Genomic DNA, 17,603 nt, shown 5'->3' with positions numbered 1-17,603 from the left:
ATTGATGAGAAAAGACATTCTTGTCTTGTTCCTGACAGGAGGGGAAAACCACTTGTTTTTTACCATTACGTCTAATTTTAGTTGTGGGTGTAGTGGGTGTCTGATGACTTTTAACAGCTCGATTAGATACCTTTCTGTCCTTAGTTTCTTAAATGTTTTCATCATGAGGAAGTATTGGATTTTGTCCAATGTATCTATTGTGCTTTTTTCCATGGATGGCATGTATTACATTTATTTGTTTTTTTAAATATTTATTTTTTAGTTATAATTATCAATACCTTTATTTTATTTATTTATTTTTATGTGGTGCTGAGGATCAAACCCAGGGCCTTGCACATCCTAGGCAGGTGCTCTACCACTGAGCCACAACCCCAGCCCCCATTAATTTGTTTTTTATGCTAACCCAACTTTGCACTCTTGACATAAGTCACTTTTGGTCATAATACATAACTCTGCCACTGAGCTACAGCCACAGCTGTTAGTTGTGGAGCAGGCTGAACAAATGTTAGCTGCAGGGTGAGCTGAACACTTGACTCTCACCCATCTGGTTTCTTTTTCTTTTTCTTTTTTTTTTTTTTTTTTGAGAGAGAGAGAGAGAGAGAATTTCAATACTTATTTTTCAGTTTTCGGCGTTCATAACATCTTTGTTTGTATGTGGTGCTAAGGATCGAACCTGGGCCACACGCATGCAAGGCAAGCGTGCTACCGCTTGAGCCACATACATTCCCAGCCCCCCATCTGGTTTCTTATCACTTGTTTGTGTCAAGGCTGAACACTCAACTCCACTCAAGGCTGAACACTCAACTCCACTCAAGGCTGAACACTCAACCCCACTCAAGGCTGAACACTCAACCCAACTCAAGGCTGAACACTCAACCCAACTCAAGGTTGAATTCTCAACCCCCCACCTGTCTAGTGCAACAGAAACCCAAATCTGACCCCTGCCGGGTCTGCCTGAGGGCAGAAGATGACACCCTTAGCAACTGTACACCAACAAGGCAGCTTGCAGACCCAGAGACCCCATTAGCTATAAAAACTATAGCTATAAAAACTCTCTCCTGCCCGGTCCCCTCCACTCCTCCCTCTCTCTCTCTCACTCTCTCTCACCTCCTCTCTCTCACTCTCTCTTACTCTCTCCTCTCTCACTTGCTTTGCTCCCCCCACACACTTTCTCTCACTCTCTTTTCCTCTCTCTCTCTTTTTTTCTCTTCCTTTCCTTGCTAATCCGACACCACCTCAATAAAGATATCTTGGTCGCTCTGAGTGTTGTGGTCACTTTCCTTTCACCAGCCCTAAGTTTTCTGTTATTAATATCTAGTTTCATTCTGTTATTTTCTAATAACATGTATATTCTAAAATATTGAAGTGTTCTTTGAGTATTTTATTTTATTTTATTTTCCAGTTCCCATTTATTTTTGGCTCTTGGGGCAATGTCATCTTTTCAATATGAAAAAAGCAGCAAGTTCAACACAAATTAGAAATCTGAAGGGTAGGATAGGACAAAATCAACAGTAGGAAGGAAAAAGCAATAGCAAAAGAAATGAGAACATTTTTTTAAAAGGGTTTTGTTGCCCCTCCTCTGGAGTGACTCACATTTAGGTGATAGTACATACCTTTCCACATTTCAGGCATGTTACTCTTTGGAGCGGGGTGAAAAGGTGGGGGTTGGGGAGGGCAATTCTGGAAGCTTAGGGACCAAGGCTGGCCTTCTCCTTTTTGAGAGAGGTAAAGCAGAAAGAGGAAGGATTCACACCTCCCAGAGTGGGGCAGATTCCTCCAAAGGGAGAGCACAACTCGGGACAGCTGAGAGGGAGGCAGCAAATGGAAATAATACTGTTAACACCTCTCCTGAAGCTGAGAGATGGAGCATGGAAATGCCTAAAAATGACTGTAAAAGCATAGATTCCCCTCTTTAAAAAACTGTCCTAAGATGAAAAATCCAATCCCCATCACAAGTGATTTCTACCTGCTACTACCTTCTACCTGGTGCTAATTTGCCTTAGGATGGTGGCCACTGAAAGCACCTGGCTAGTTCTAAATGGGATCTGGACAAGAACCAGCTCTTGGGAGAATCATTTTGGAAACAGAAGATATTAACTGGACAGATGTGAAAAGTGGGTACCAGAAAGAAATGCAGGGTAATCCAGAATGGAAGAAATTTAAGTTTGCCAGAGTGGAAAGAGGAGACATTCAAGAAACAAATATTTATTGAGCACCTAATATGGGTCAGGTATTGTTCTGCATGCCTCCCAAAAGGGAATAAAAAAAGGGGGAAAAAAGGCAGTGAACACAAATTCTGAAGAAAGGGGCAGCAGAAGGCTGGGGAACTGAGAAGCATGAAATGATGGGGGAGCCGCCTTAGGCCTCCTCTTCAGCCTCTTCACCAAAATCCTCTTTCTCTTCTGCGGTGGCATCCTGGTACTGCTGGTACTCAGAGACAAGGTTGTTCATGTTGCTCTCAGCCTCGGTGAACTCCATCCCGTCCATACCCGCACCTGTGTACCAGTGGAGGAAGGCCTTTCGGCGGAACATGGCAGTGAACTGCTCTGAGATGCGCTTGAAGAGCTCCTGGATGTCTGTGCTGTTGCCAATGAAGGTAACTGCCATCTTGAGGCCATGAGTTGGGATGTCACAGACAGCTGTCTTGACATTGTTGGGGATCCATTCCACGAAGTAGCTGCTATTCTTGTTCTGCACATTCAGTATCTGCCCATCTACCTCCTTCATGGACATCCATCCACGGAAGACTGCAGCCACGGTGAGGTACAACGATGGCGGGGGTCACAGGCAGCCATCATGTTCTTCGCATCAGAGACCTGCTGGGTGAGTTCAGGCACAGTGAGGGCCTGATATTGCTGGCTTCCACGGCTGGTAAGAGGGGCAAAGCCAGGCATGAAGAAGTGGAGATGTGGGAAGGGCACCATGTTGACTGCCAATTTGCGGAGGTCAGCATTGAGCAGGCCAGGGAAGCGGAGGCAGGTAGTGACTCCGCTCATGGTGGCTGAGATGAAGTAGTTCAGGTCTCCGTAGGTTGGTGTGGTCAGCTTGAGGGTACAGAAGCAGATGTCATAAAGGGCCTCGTTGTCAATGCAGTAGGTCTCATCAGTGTTCTCTACCAACTGATGGACGGAGAGGGTAGCATTGTAGGGCTCCACCACAGTATCTGACACTTTGGGTGAGGGTACCCCACTGAAGGTGTTCATGATGCGGTCAGCATACTCTTCCCGGATCTTGCTAATGAGCAGGGTGCCCATTCCGGAACCTGTGCCCCCTCCCAGTGAGTGGGTCAACTGGAAGCCCTGCAGGCAGTCACAGCTCTCTGTCTCCTTCCGCACCACATCCAGGACTGAGTCAACCAGCTCAGTCCCTTCTGTATAGTGACCCTTGGCCAAGTTGTTACCTGCCCCAGACTGACCAAAAACAAAGTTGTCTGGTCTGAAGATCTGGCCAAAAGGACCTGAGTGAACAGAGTCCATAGTCCCAGGTTCTAGATCCACCAGGATAGCATGAGGAACATATTTGTCACCTGTGGCTTCATTGTAATACACGGAGATGAGGTCCAGCTGCAGGTCACTGTCCCCATGATAGGTACCGGTGGGGTCGATGCCGTGTTCATCACTGATCACCTTCCAGAAGTTGGCACTGATCCGGTTGCCACACTGACTGGCCTGGATGTGCACGATTTCCCTCATGGCTAGAATTAATTAATTAATTAATTAATTTTATTTAAAGAGAGAGAAAGAGAGAATTTTTTTTCTTTTTCTTTTCTTTCTTTCTTTTTTTTTTTTTTTAGTTATCAGTGGACACAACGTCTTTATTTTATTTTTATGTGGTGCTGAGGATGGAACCCAGCACCCTGCATGCCAGGCGAGCACGCTACCGCTTGAGCCACATCCCCAGCCCAAGAATTTATTTTAATTTATTTTTGCTTGCCTCAATATATGCTAGGGGCAAGGAAATAGTAATTAGTTTTCTGTGCTGGTCTTCTGCTGAAAAAAAGGAACGTGCTGGGAGGATGGAGCAGCCAGATCCAAGTGCAACGGCAGGAAGATTCTCTTTGAGTATTTTAAATGTATTGAAAGCTGAGTGTAGCAGGAAGATTTCAAGTTCAAGGCCAGCCTCAGCAAATTAGAAAGGCCCTAAGCAACTTAGGGAGATCCTACCTCAAAATAAACATGAAAGGGCTGGGTATGTGGCTCAGTGGTTAAGCACCTCTGGTTTCAATCCCCAGTACCACTACTAATAGTAATAATGATAATAATAAAATGTATTGAAGCTTGTTTTTTTGGCCTAGCTTATGATTTATCTTGGGAAATATTCCATGTGCACTAAAGAAGAATGTATGTATTCTGCTGTTGTTGAATGTTATACATATAGTTGTTAAATCTAGCTGGGGGAGATCTGGAGGAGAGGCCCACCAGCCACACTGTGGTCTGGAGATCTGGAGGAGAAGCCTGTCCCAGGCCCAGAGATATGTGGTGAGCAAACCCGTGCTGGGGTTTCTTATTCACCAAAGCATGGCTCCACAGCCCAACATCAGGGTACATATAGGCTTGAGGCTGCCACCACCATAAAACTGGATATCACCACTTGTATCAAGGGACAACAGTAAGGACCTGATAAGACATCATCAAGGTCCCTATGGGCCTAGCTGCACAAAAGGTATCTCTAGGGGTGCTTACAGTTATCCTGTTGCTGAGGTAACAGGAGTCTTGTGTGGGGTTGCCTATCTCTTGTTCCTCCTACTAATAGCCAACTTCTTATGATTATCCTCTCCTTTCACTAGTCATATAATCAATACCTCCATATTCTTACATGCTACCTCATAAACATCTCAGCCAACCCCCCAGTCTCCCTTCTACCATTAGGAACTGTAAACCATTACACAAACCTATTGACTATAAGGTAGAAAATAACCGAATGCATCATTTCTGATAATAGTGACAAAATTGTAAATGTAAAAATAGAAGCTAACTTATATATAGCTGCATGTTTGGTACATTGAATGCTGTAATATTGATCTCTCCCTTAAAAGTGAGGTATTGGTAAACTATAGGATATTATAAGACAATAGGCCAGAAGCTGTCATACCTCGGATCTATACTGCAAGAGAGGAAGACTCATAGACATCATGAAAAAACAAGGGAGGAAAGTGCCCCAAACAAACCAAGATACTACAACAATAGAATCCATAGATAGTGAAGTAGGTGAAATGTCAGAGAAGGAGTTCAGAATATACATAAATAAAATGATTTGGGAATCTATCACGACCTAAGTGAGCAGATACAGGCAAAAATCAATCACTCCAACAAAGAGATAAGAGAGCAAATACAAGTTGCAAGAGATTATTTCAAGAAAGAAAGATACTGAAAAACAAACAAACAAATAGAAATCCTCAAAATGAAAGAAACAATAAGCCAATTAAAAAACTCAATAGGGGGTGGATTGTGGCTCAGTGGTAGAGCATTTGCCTAGCACATGCGAGGTGCTGGGTTCAATCTTCAGCACCACATAAAAATAAATAAAGGTATTGTGTCCAATTATAACTAAAAAAATGAAAAAAACCCTCAATAGATAGCATCACCAATAGACTAGATCACTTGGAAGTTAGAACCACAGACAATGAAGACAAAATAAACAATCTTGAAAATAAAGTTGACTTCACAGTGAAGATGGTAAGAAACCATGAACAGAATATCCAAGAATTATGGGATACCATCAAAAGACCAAATTTAAGATTTTATTGGGATAGAGGAAGGCTCAGAGATTCAAACCAAAGGCATGCACAATCTCTTCAATGAAATAATAGCAGAAAATTTCCCAAGCATGAAGAATGAACTGGAAAATCAAATACAAGAAGCCTATAGGACACCAAATGTACAAAATTACAACAGATCTACATTAAAATGAAAATGCCTAACATACAGAATAAGGATAGAATTTTAAAGGCCACAAGAGAGAACAATCAGATTACCTACAAGGGAAGACCAATTCACATCTCAGCAGATTTTTCAACCAGACTCTCAAAGCCAGGAGATCCTGGAACAACATATACAAAGCTCTAAAAGATAATGGATGCCAACCAAGAATCTTATATCCAGAAAATTTAAGCTTCAAATTTGACAATGAAATAAAAACTTTCCATGATGAACAAAAGCTAAAAGAATTTACAGCAAGAAAGCCTGCACTACAGAACATTCTTGGCAAAATATTCCATGAGGAGGAAATAAAAAACACCAATGAAAATCTGCAAAGGGAAGAACTACAATAAAGGAAAAGCCAACCAAAGGAGAAACAAAGTCAAGCTAAGTATCAAAAATAAACAAAAATGACCTGTAATACAATTCATTATATCTTTCAACTCTTTTTGATAAATTTTTACACATAAAAATTTTAACTACAATATCATCTAATTTTTCAGGTTTTTGTTTATTTCACATTTTTTGTTTTCCATTTCTCTTCACAAAGTTATACAAATATGTTCTTTAAAAGTTTTAGCATTTTATATGTTATATCTTAATATATAATTAATCTGGTATGTGTCTATACATTGCCTGTGATATGAGATGAGGTATATTTTACTCTCTTATAATTTAAAATCCATTATTCAAGATTCAAGGATAAAAAGATCAATCAGAGTAAAAATTGTTTAATAAGGTATTTATAAAGGTAAGGGCAAGGTTGAGGAAAACTAACAAATTTTGTGAAGCACCTTTCCTTCTATAAACTTGGGGAGGTAGGAGATGAAATAAGAGAAAGCCATTATGACAAACTTGTAGGAGAAGGACCTAACTGAAGTTATTCACAGTAAAAGCATGTAGAAACCAACTCACAGTCTAATAGAGTCTTATATGGAGGAATAAAACACCTTGCTGTACTCTTGTATATTCTAAGTTCATCTCTTTGGTGTCCCTTTCTGATGGAACTCACCAAGAAACCACATAACAAGGGGACTTATGCAGCCTACAACATATGTCTCACCAAAAGGTGAAAGATGGAGAAAGGAGCCAATATGGCAGCCATTGGTTACATGAGGCCTCTGAGTATTTGAAATGTGTCTAGTCTGAATTGAGGTGTGTTAAGTGTTAAATAGACATTAGATTCCAAAGAATTACTAGGACAAAGAAAATGAATGTGAAATATCTTACTAATAATTATTTTCTTTGCAAATTTTGTTGGTAATCCATTGGGTTAAATGAAAATATATTAAAATTAATTTCTCTATTTGTTTTTAAAAAAGAAGTAAAGGAGAACAAGGTAACATTCTGTATCTTTTTATTTTTTAGTTGTAGTTGGACACAATATCTTTATTCCATTTATTTATTTTTTATGGGATGCTGAAGATCAAACCCAGGGCCCCCGCGCATGCTAGGCGAGGGCTCTACTGCTGAGCCACAATCCCAGCCCATCATTCTGAATCTTGATGGTAGTACTATATATCCATATATATGTTGTCATTTTTTATATTTGTGTTATCAAAATTCATATAACTATAAAACTAAATGGGGTAAATTGTACCATATATAAATTATATCTCAACAAACATGACTTTAAAAAGAAAAAAATTAAATCTAGCTGGATTATGTTGTTTGAGCCTTTTGTTTGCTTGCTTATCTTCTGCATTTCTCTTCTACCCAGTCCTGCAAGTTGAGTATTTATGTCTCCAACTCTTCTTTTTGAATTGTCTATTTTTTCTTTCAGTTCTGTCAGTTTTTTTTTTTTTTTTAATATTTATTTTTTTTTTTTTTTAGTTTTCGGCGGACACAACATCTTTGTTTTGTATGTGGTGCTGAGGATCGAACCCGGGCCGCACGCATGCCAGGCGAGCGCGCTACCGCTTGAGCCACATCCCCAGCCCGAGTTCTGTCAGTTTTTGCTTCACATATTTTGGAGTTCTATTGTTAGGCATATATATGTTTATATCTTCCTGAAGGATTAACCTTTTTATCATTATAAAATGTACCTCTTTATTTCTAGTCATGCATTTGTTTTTTTTTCTTTGTTCTAATTAGTTATACATGACAGTAGAATGCACTTTGATACACATGCATATGGTTTTGTCTGGCATTATTATAGACACTACAGATTTATTTTTTTAATTTGTTCTTTTTAGATATACATGACAATAGAGTGTATTTGGACATATAATATATACATGGAATATAACTTATTCTAATTAGAATCCTATTCTTGTGGTTACACATGATGTGGATATATAAATACTAGTGGTGTATTTATATATTCACATAGGAAAGTTATGTCCAATTCATTCCACTGTCTTTCTGATTCCCATTCCCCTTCCCCTTCATTTCCCTTTGTCTAATCCACTTAACTGCTATTCTCCACCCTTCCTCCCTTATTGTGTGTTAGTGTCCACATATTGGAGAGAATATTCAGCCTTTGATTTTTTTGAGATTGGCCTATTTTACTTAGCATGATAGTCTCCAGATCCATTCATTTTCTGGCAAAAGTCATAAAGATACTCTTTTTATTGCTGAGTAATATCCTATTGTGTATATACACCACATTTTATTTATCCATTCATCTGTTGAAGGGCACCTAGGTTGGTTTCATAGTTTAGCTATTGTGAATTGAGCTGCTATAAACATTGTCACTGTAGTATGCTGAGTTTAAGTCCTCTAGGTATAGTCCGAAGAGTGGGACAGCTGGGTCAAATGATGAGTCCATTTCAAGTTTTCTGAGGAACCTCCATACTGCTTTCCAGAGTGGTTGCAGTCCCACTCTCAATGTATGAGTGTACCTTTTCCCCCATGTCCTTGTCGACATTTGTTGTTACTTGTATTCTTTGTTGTTGTTACTTGTATTCTTGATAATTGCCATTCTAACTAGAGTAAGAGGGAATCTCAGTGTGTTTTAATTTTCATTTCTCTAATTACTAGAGATGTGGACATTTTTTCATATATTTGTTGATCAGTTGTGTTTCTTCCTGTGAAGTGCCTGTTCAGTTACTTTGCCCATTTATTGATTGGGTTATGTGGGGGTTTGGGGTGTTATTTTTTTTTTTTTGAGTTCTTCATATACCCTGGACATTAATGCTCCATCTGAGGTGCAGGTGGCAAAAATTTTCTCTCATTCTGTGACACTACAGGTTTCTTATGTTGCTGCTTGCATGATATATTTTTCATCCTTTTACTTTCCTTTTAAAACAATATTTATTCTAATTTGTTATACATGACAGCAGAATGAATTTCAATTCATAATACACATGTAGTGCACAATTTTTCATTTCTCTGGTTGTACACGAAGTAGAGTCACATCATTTGTATCTTCAATACATAGGGTAATGATGTCCATTTCATTCCACCATCTTCATCCTTTTACTTTCAATCTATTTGTATCTTTGAACCTAAAGTATCTTTGGATTTTAGATTTTTTAAAATCCAGTCTAACAATATTTTCCCTTTGAGTGGATTGTTTAATCTGTTCCTATTTAGTATTGCTATTGATTTAGTGAGATTTATTTTTGCCATTTTACTTTGTGTTATCTATATGGCTCATCTTTGATTTCTCCGATTCTTTGTTCTTCGTTAAGTGAATATTTTCTAGTATAGCATTTTAATTCCTTTAATTAGTCTTTTACTGTATTATAGCTCATCATATACATCTCAACTGATTCAAATATACCTCATATTTATACTAACTTAATTCCAGAAAGTTATAGCAATGTTACTCCTATATAGCTCTATTCCCACCCATTTTTTGTAATATTGTTATATATTTACATGTATATATGCTACAAACCCAATAATATTTTGGGTTTTTAAAAATATATTGTTATAATTATTAATTTATGTAATTTAGTTCTATTAAGGAATTTGAAAGAAGGAGAGCAAGTCTATTTATGGTATCTGTTGTATTAACCTTGTTACCATTTCTATTATTTTCCATTGTTCCTGGGGATTCCATTTACCATCTGGTGTTTTTTGCTTAGTCCAATACAACTTTGCTCTTACCCACCTCGTTTGCCCTTTGGTTGCAAATATATTTCTATCTGTCAGAGGCAAAATCACCCACTTAGATTATATATTCATCTCCTTCTGCTTGTCCCACCCCCTTCTTTCTTTCTTTTTCTTTTTCTTTTTTTCTTTTTTTTTTTTTTTTTGACATGGAGTCTTGCTGTGTTGCCCAGGTTGGCCTTAAACTCATGGCTCAAGTGATCCTCCTGCCTGAGTCTCCCGAGTAGTTAGGACTATAGTTACACATTACTGGGCCCAGCTTTTATATTTATTTATTTATTTATTTTCATGTGGTACTGAGGATTGAACCCAGGGCCTCACACATGCTAGGCATGTGCTCTACTGCTGAGCCACAACCCCAGCCCCGCCCCAGCTTATATTTTGAAGTTTTATTATTAAATGAATGCAAGCTTAAAGTACATTTGCTAGCAAATAGAATATATTAACATTAGAAGTCATCCTCTCTATCTCCATGCCCTGTAGTCTATTTTTTTAAAAGAGAGAGAGAGAGAGAGAGAGAGAGAGAGAGAGAGAGAATTTTAATATTTATTTTTTAGTTTTCGGTGGACACAACATCTTTGTATGTGGTGCTGAGGATCGAACCCGGGCAGCACGCATGCCAGGTGAGCGTGCTACCGCTTGAGCCACATCCCCAGCCCCCTGTAGTCTATTTTGTCTGATATTTGCATAGCTACTTCAGCAGCATATATTTGTATTAATGTTGCTTAATAACAAAGGTAACATCAATGTGTTATTGTGGAAACAATTCTCCACAATTCTCAGAAGCTGACATATTTTTTAAACTTTTTTTTTAGTTGTAGATGGACACAATACCTTTTATTTTTTAATTTTTTTTTGAGAGAGAATTTTTTTAATATATATATATATATTTTTTTAGTTTTCAGCGACACAACATCTTTATTTTATTTGTATGTGGTGCTGAGGATCAAACCCAGTGCCGCATGCATGCCAGGTGAGTGCACTACCGCTTGATCCACATCCCCAGCCCAATACCTTTTATTTTATTTGTTTATTTTTCATGTGGTCCTGAGGATCGAACCTAGCCTCACACGTGCTAGGCGAGTGCTCTACCACTGAGCCACAACCTCAACCCCTTATTTTTTATTTTTTTCTTCTCTTTTTAAAAATTTTAAAATTTTTGACATAAAATTTCTTTCTCTCTTCTCTTCTTTGTATGGGGGATTGAACCTAGGGGCACTTAACCACTGAGCCACATCCCCAGCCCTTTTTTTTTTTTTTTTGTATTTTACTTAGAGGCAGGGTTTCACTGAATTGCTTAGGCACTCACTAAATTGCTGGGGCTGGCTTTGAACTTGCAATCCTCCTGCCTCAGCTTCCCGAACTGCTGGAATTACAGGCAAGCACCACCATGCCCGCTGTTATATAATGTATTTTGGTGTCACAATCTAAACTAGGGGGTTTGTGGAGGGTGTTGGGTGCAGAGCAGGCTGAACTGTGTTGTCTGCAGGGCAGGCTGAACAGATGTTGGCTGCAAGATAGCCCACGCACTCAAACCCCCCTCTATCTGGTCCTTTATCACCTGTTTGCCTCAAGTCTGAACATTCAACCCTGCTCAAGGCTGAACACTTAACCCCCCCTTGGGCCAACAAGGCAGCTTGCAAACTCAGAGGCCCCATTAGATTTGGGCTATAAAAACTCCCTCCTGCCAGGCCCCCCTCTCTCTTGCTCTTTATCTTTCTTACGCGCGCTCTCTGTCTCTCTCTTGCTCTTGCTCTCTCCCTGTTCATCTCTTCTCTTTTCTCTCTCTCCCTTTCCTTCTTTCCTTTCTTTTTGTTGCACTGCTGCAATAAAGATCTTTTGGTTGCTCTGAGTGTTGTGGTCACTTTCCTTCATTGGTGCCGAAACCCGGGAGAGGGTTAAAACCCACTTTTGGGTCCCTCTTCCTTCTGAAATGCCACTCACCGGATGGCCTGAACCCAGGCCTGAACCCATTTTCTCGACTGCCAGAACTCCATCCACCACCAGCCTTCGATTGGTGAGCTTCCCTTTCCTGGAGTCCTAAACCCAATGGTGGTGTCAGGAGGATTCCCCACCTGCGGGGAGGAAAACACCCCACCACAGCCTTTAAGGCTACGGTGGCCCTCAGGGACTCCTTCCTAGGGCAGAATAGACTCCTGGGTTCAAAATTATTCCCTTCCCTTCCCAGCTGTTAGTTACCAGCACAGGCTTTGTAGGTCTCCCTCGAAGGACTGTGTAACCTCCGGGGACACATAACAGAGAACTGAACATCACAGTCCACCCAGACCTTCACCATCTTGGTGGCTCTCCTAAAATCCTAGTCCTCAGACACTTACCCTCCCCTTCCTCTCTCTTCCCCTGTCTCTCTCTTTCCCCTCTTTCCAGCCCTGTGAGTCCCCGGCCTCTCCAGGAGGGGTCCCGAAAAGAAAAGCCTTGGCCAAGGTCTCCCACGGCTCCGGCTCTGTCCAGGACGAGAGCTTCGACTGTCAGGATTCGGTGACGACCAATCTCTGCAGCTCGAACCTGCCACTAAGGCACTCCTGATTTTTGGCTCTAGCGGGGACGCCCCTTTTGCCAATAAATCAGTTTCCTCCTTCTCTCTTATACTATGGTTGCGTCTCCTTCCTTCTCCTCTATACCAAGTTTGCATCTCCTTCCCTCCTCCTTATACTACTTTGCGACATGGGTAATGTGTCCTCTCTGCCGGTCGACTCTCCCCTACAATGCCTCTTGGATAACCTCAAAACCCTCTCCTTGACACCAGACATCAAACCCCCAAAATTGATTAAATACAGCACCCAGGCCTGGCCTACTTATCCCTTAGACAACCAAAGCAGATGGCCCTCCTTTTGGGTCCCTGGATCCCTCCATTCTAAGGGATCTCTACAATTACTGTGAGCATTCGAAAAAATGGGTAAAAAGCTGCTATATCAAAGCTTTCTTCTTGCTTGTGCTCTCTGCACCTCTTGCAGACCTCTGCAAATTCTTCTAGCTTGCAAACCAACACCCACAACCACTGATCCCCAATCTCCTCCTCCTCCGGACTCATCCACTACTTTTGACCCTACTGATAAATTTCCACCCTATCGCCCGGCTCAAATAGGTCCTCACCCTCAACCTTCTGCCCCAGCCCCTCCACTGTCTCCCCCACCTGAACAACCTGACTTCTCCTCTCCACTCACTAGATCAAAAACCTAAACAACCGTCTTTCCTCAAAACATTGCCTCTTTTCTGAGGTAGCAAGTACTGAAGGAATCCCTCTACCCACTCACTCCTCTCTTCTCCTGTCAGTGCCCACACCGGGTCCCACCAGGTCCTCTTACCAGCTAACCCAAAGCTCAAACCAGCTGAGGAGAGCCCTTGGACCCCTATCAGAGATCTGGTGAAAATGGCCTTTAAAGTTGGTTTGTCATCACTGAAAACAGGTTACTAAGAATTGTCCCTTACAGGCTTTTTGGGATATTCACTCCCATCCTCCCCTCTGCTCTACCTGTTCTACTGCTCAAGTTTTCCTTGCTAGGGAAAATCCTATTCTTTTACATCACTCCTTCCTCATTCTCAGATCCACAGCTGCTCTCAGCCCCACCTTCCTGTCTTCCCCTCCCTACCAGGCCCACAGAAAAGGCTTAACTGACCTTCTCCAGAAATCTTCACCATGGCTGATTTTAGGACTTTCAGCAAAAGAATCTCTACAAAAAGTTCAATGTAGATAAACTTCCTATTTTCCTGTTGCCCTGTTTTACTTGATCACTGGCTGGAAAAATCAGCACTCCAGGCGCTGGACACCCCCTTACTAGTTTTTCACAAAATATGTAAAACAAGGCCACTGGCTTTGAGCTGGGGCTTCACAGAGAAGGCTACATGTCTAAGATAAGGAGGTTACCAACTGGGCTCCATGATAACAGCTGGCAGGGGTGGGGAGGGTGGGGGGAAGAGGAGAGAAAGGGAAGAAAAAGCTCTCCCCCTCCCAAGTGTCCTTGAAGGGTTAACTTGCCCAGAACAGAGGGAAAAAAAATACCTGCTTTTTGTGAACCCTGCAGACTGCGAACTTCTGAGCCCCTTCCCTTACATGTTGGGTACAAAATTCTGAAACAACCTAAACTTGGGGTTCAGGGGATTAATTGATTACAGCAGAAGATGTGCCCTCTAAATCTGGCTGCAACCAAATAAAACTATTTCCCTATCTTTAGTGCTATCTTAGGTGCCTTGCCTTGTCTGTTCCTACAACAGTATAATTCTATATACTTAAACATTGTTCATGTTTTCATGAAATGGTCAACAGTTGTGATTAATTGTGTACTGCAAATAACAAAGTATCTCTTATTAAAATGGAATAATTTGCCTAAATTCAGAAATTTACAAGGATTATTTAAAAATGTAAAAAAAGAAAGCGTTAACAAATAGGAAAGAGAAATTAGAAGGCTCTAGGTATGGATTTAATAGAAGGAAAATGTATTTCTGGATAAGAGAGTCTATTAAGTAAATAAGAGGGTTTAAGTAAGTGCTAAAGAAGGTCTGTATATACAACTATGGTTAAACAACAACTGTCATTTTGCAATATTGTAGTATGTTATTTCTTTAAAAGCTAAACTTGATCAATATAAAAACATCAGTAGTAATTGTGGTACTATTACTCTTCTTTGTATATTAAATGTGTTCATATTTTCCAGGTATATGTCATTAAGATAGAAGCTTTAAAAATATATATATATATATATATATATATATATATATATATATATATATATATATATATATATAATCAAGCTGGTGTTCTCCAAAAGGTTGCATGGTTATTTTAGGCTTATAAGAATAACATATCGGAGATTTATTTATATCATTTAATGTTTTATAACTGGACCTGTTATCAATAAGATTAATATAAAGTTCTATACACTGGGTACAATTTAAATGTAATATACTCTATTACCTAGTATTCATGTGACATCAAGCAACAATATATGTAAATTTTATAAAATAATATTTAAAAAAAAAGATCAGCTTCAATACTAGAACACTTTACCTAAGATTTATAAAGAGCCCTGGCTTACCTGGGATAAGGCTGTGCTTCCCATCTTACTACATGTCAGAATGACTCCAAAGTAGGCCAGACTTCAGCTAAAGCCCAATACTCTTAATTTAGGGTGAAACTGACTTTGCTGGATGTTTATGATCAAGATTAAAGTTAAACTAAAATGGCCAAGAAAACCAATATTTGGCTCTGGCCCTCTGAGACAGTCTGAATCCAGGGAACAGGGAACTTCTCTAAAGAGCTTTGCAACTCTGGGCCACATAACCTCCTGATCAGGGAGATTATTGAGACCACTGGAGAATGAAAAGCCAATCAGTGCACTTGCTGTGAATAGGAGGGTCATTGGAGACAGGAGACATCCCTGATGCTTCCAAGGGAAGCCACATGGTCAAACAAGACCTGGACCCATCCTAGCACAAATGGCACTAGCAGAACTAAGAAGCTGCTCTCAAGTTCCCCCACGAGTGACCCCTATGGGAACTTGGCTGACTCTTAACAATAAATAGAAACAAAGTCAATTTTGACCAACTTGATCTTAAACACCTACCAAAACCAGTTAAGCCAAAACCAGTCATTCCTGGGAGTAATGAAGGACAAGAACAGCTAGAAAAGAGGAGACAGCAACTAAGCCAACAGGCTCCATGGGGAATGTTCAGTCAAGTATGGCCTTGGCTCCTCCCCCTCACAGGACCCCTATTAGTCCTCTCTATGTTTCTCCTAATAGAACCATGTCTATTAAATTGCCTACAGAAGTTCATGCAAGATCAGATACACAAATTCACCAGCAAGCTGGTCAATCAACTACTTCTTTAAGACTACCAGCCCTGATGCCCAAGATGGACACCTATGACTCATGACCAACTCCTCTAGCTCCAGAGACTCTGTGCCCATCTAAAACCCTCTCTAACCCTTTTTCCAATTTTCACAACCCCTCTTTCACTTCCTAGGAATGAGAACTACTCTCCAGCACGTCCACTCTGCTTATTCTGTCTGCTCTACAGTATCCCCACAAGGAAGCATCAAACCTAAACTCCCCCTGGTACCACCATGCCTCCCACCTTAAAAAGGCACTTGTTCCAAATGTCCAGTCCTGGACTTCCACCATGCCCACCAAACTCAAAATTTCTTGCCAACCCTCTTCTTCTTTTACTAAACATTATTCTCTCTCAAGTTTTTATCTCAAACCACAGATACCGCTTCTACATCCAAGCGACATGACACCACCCACTCTCAGTTTATGGGTTAAGGTGATTGCCCTTCAACTGGCTGCAATCAGGCTGTCACTCTTAACATTACTGGATTCAACCAAGCCACCTCCAATACTTCCTAGAGTCCCTGCTACAGGACAAGTGGCTGATACCAAGAATATCCTCCATCCAGGACTGGTTTGATGCCATCGAGGACTTGTGGCTTCAAGGAACTTTTATGGACTTTACCCCTACCACAGTAGTTGTCTGTAGCCACTGAGTGTTATTTCTGCTCTGGTGTTCTCAGACCTGTCCCCCGAACATTCCTCCACTTCCCCTTCTAGGTCCAACGCCGCCCACCATTAAGCATGAAGTAGCCAGAGGACTTTACGCGTCCCCCATGTCACTTAGAAAAACAAAAAGGGAGGAATGTTGGGTGCAGAGCAGGCTGAACTGTGTTGTCTGCAGGGCAGGCTGAACAGATGTTGGCTGCAAGATAGCCCACGCACTCAAACCCCCCTCTATCTGGTCCTTTATCACCTGTTTGCCTCAAGTCTGAACATTCAACCCTGCTCAAGGCTGAACACTTAACCCCCCCCTTGGGCCAACAAGGCAGCTTGCAGACTCAGAGGCCCCATTAGATTTGGGCTATAAAAACCTCCCTCCTGCCAGGCCCCCCTCTCTCTTGCTCTTTCTCTCTTGCTCTCTCTCTCTTGCTCTTTATCTTTCTTACGCACGCTCTCTGTCTCTCTCTTGCTCTTGCTCTCTCCCTGTTCATCTCTTCTCTTTTCTCTCTCACTCTTTCCTTCTTTCCTTTCTCTTTGTTGCACTGCTGCAATAAAGATCTTTTGGTTACTCTGAGTGTTGTGGTCACTTTCCTTTCAGAGGGTTTGGGCCCAAACTGACAGAAAGCCTTCCTGCTGTGCAGTGAAGTTCTCTCATTAGACTCTGATTTTTTAATTTGAATAAACATCATTGTCTGTTTTCCCTATAACCTATGGATTCACTCCTGGTGTAGGTAGAGGCTTCCTTATTCCCTATTCTCCATAGTCACATCTCAAGTAAACTATAGAGAATATTCCCTCCTCAGGAACCATAGAAGTTTTTTAGCCTTCTTCCTGTATGTGGAAATTTGGGAGCTGTGTTAGGATTCTTCAGAGAATCAGAACCAATAGCATATATGGAGATAAATAGAAATAGATTTACTGTGAAGTGAAAGGATAAAAGAAACTGAAGTTAAAGACCAGGCATTGTAAAGCTTCTAAGCTGCAAAGCCTGAGTTAAAATGTAAAAGACCAGGTATTGTTAAGCTCCTATGCTACACTCAAAACCTGAAATTCCTGTAGCTATTAGGATAATTCACGGGACTGCCCAGTAGATATTCCCCCTGACCATTTAGTTGTTATA

General features: G+C 40.7%; 1 long non-coding RNA gene and 1 pseudogene across 1 annotated transcript; one reads left to right on the top strand and one right to left on the bottom strand.

Moving 5' to 3' along the window:
- Nucleotides 1–1,417: 1,417 nt before the first annotated feature.
- Nucleotides 1,418–15,150, bottom strand: LOC114083877 (tubulin beta chain pseudogene; annotated as a pseudogene).
- LOC139705186 (uncharacterized) lies at nt 11,433–17,057 on the top strand. The gene is made up of 2 exons (XR_011707065.1): nt 11,433–11,994; nt 16,181–17,057. It is a non-coding gene; the product is annotated as an uncharacterized lncRNA (long non-coding RNA).
- The last annotated feature ends 546 nt before the right edge of the window (nt 17,058–17,603 follow it).

This window comes from Marmota flaviventris, chromosome 3 (genome assembly GCF_047511675.1).
Source record: "Marmota flaviventris isolate mMarFla1 chromosome 3, mMarFla1.hap1, whole genome shotgun sequence".
Classification (NCBI taxonomy): Eukaryota; Metazoa; Chordata; class Mammalia; order Rodentia; family Sciuridae; genus Marmota; species Marmota flaviventris.
Note: the sequence above shows the minus strand (reverse complement) of the source record. Positions and strands in the feature narration are given on the sequence as shown.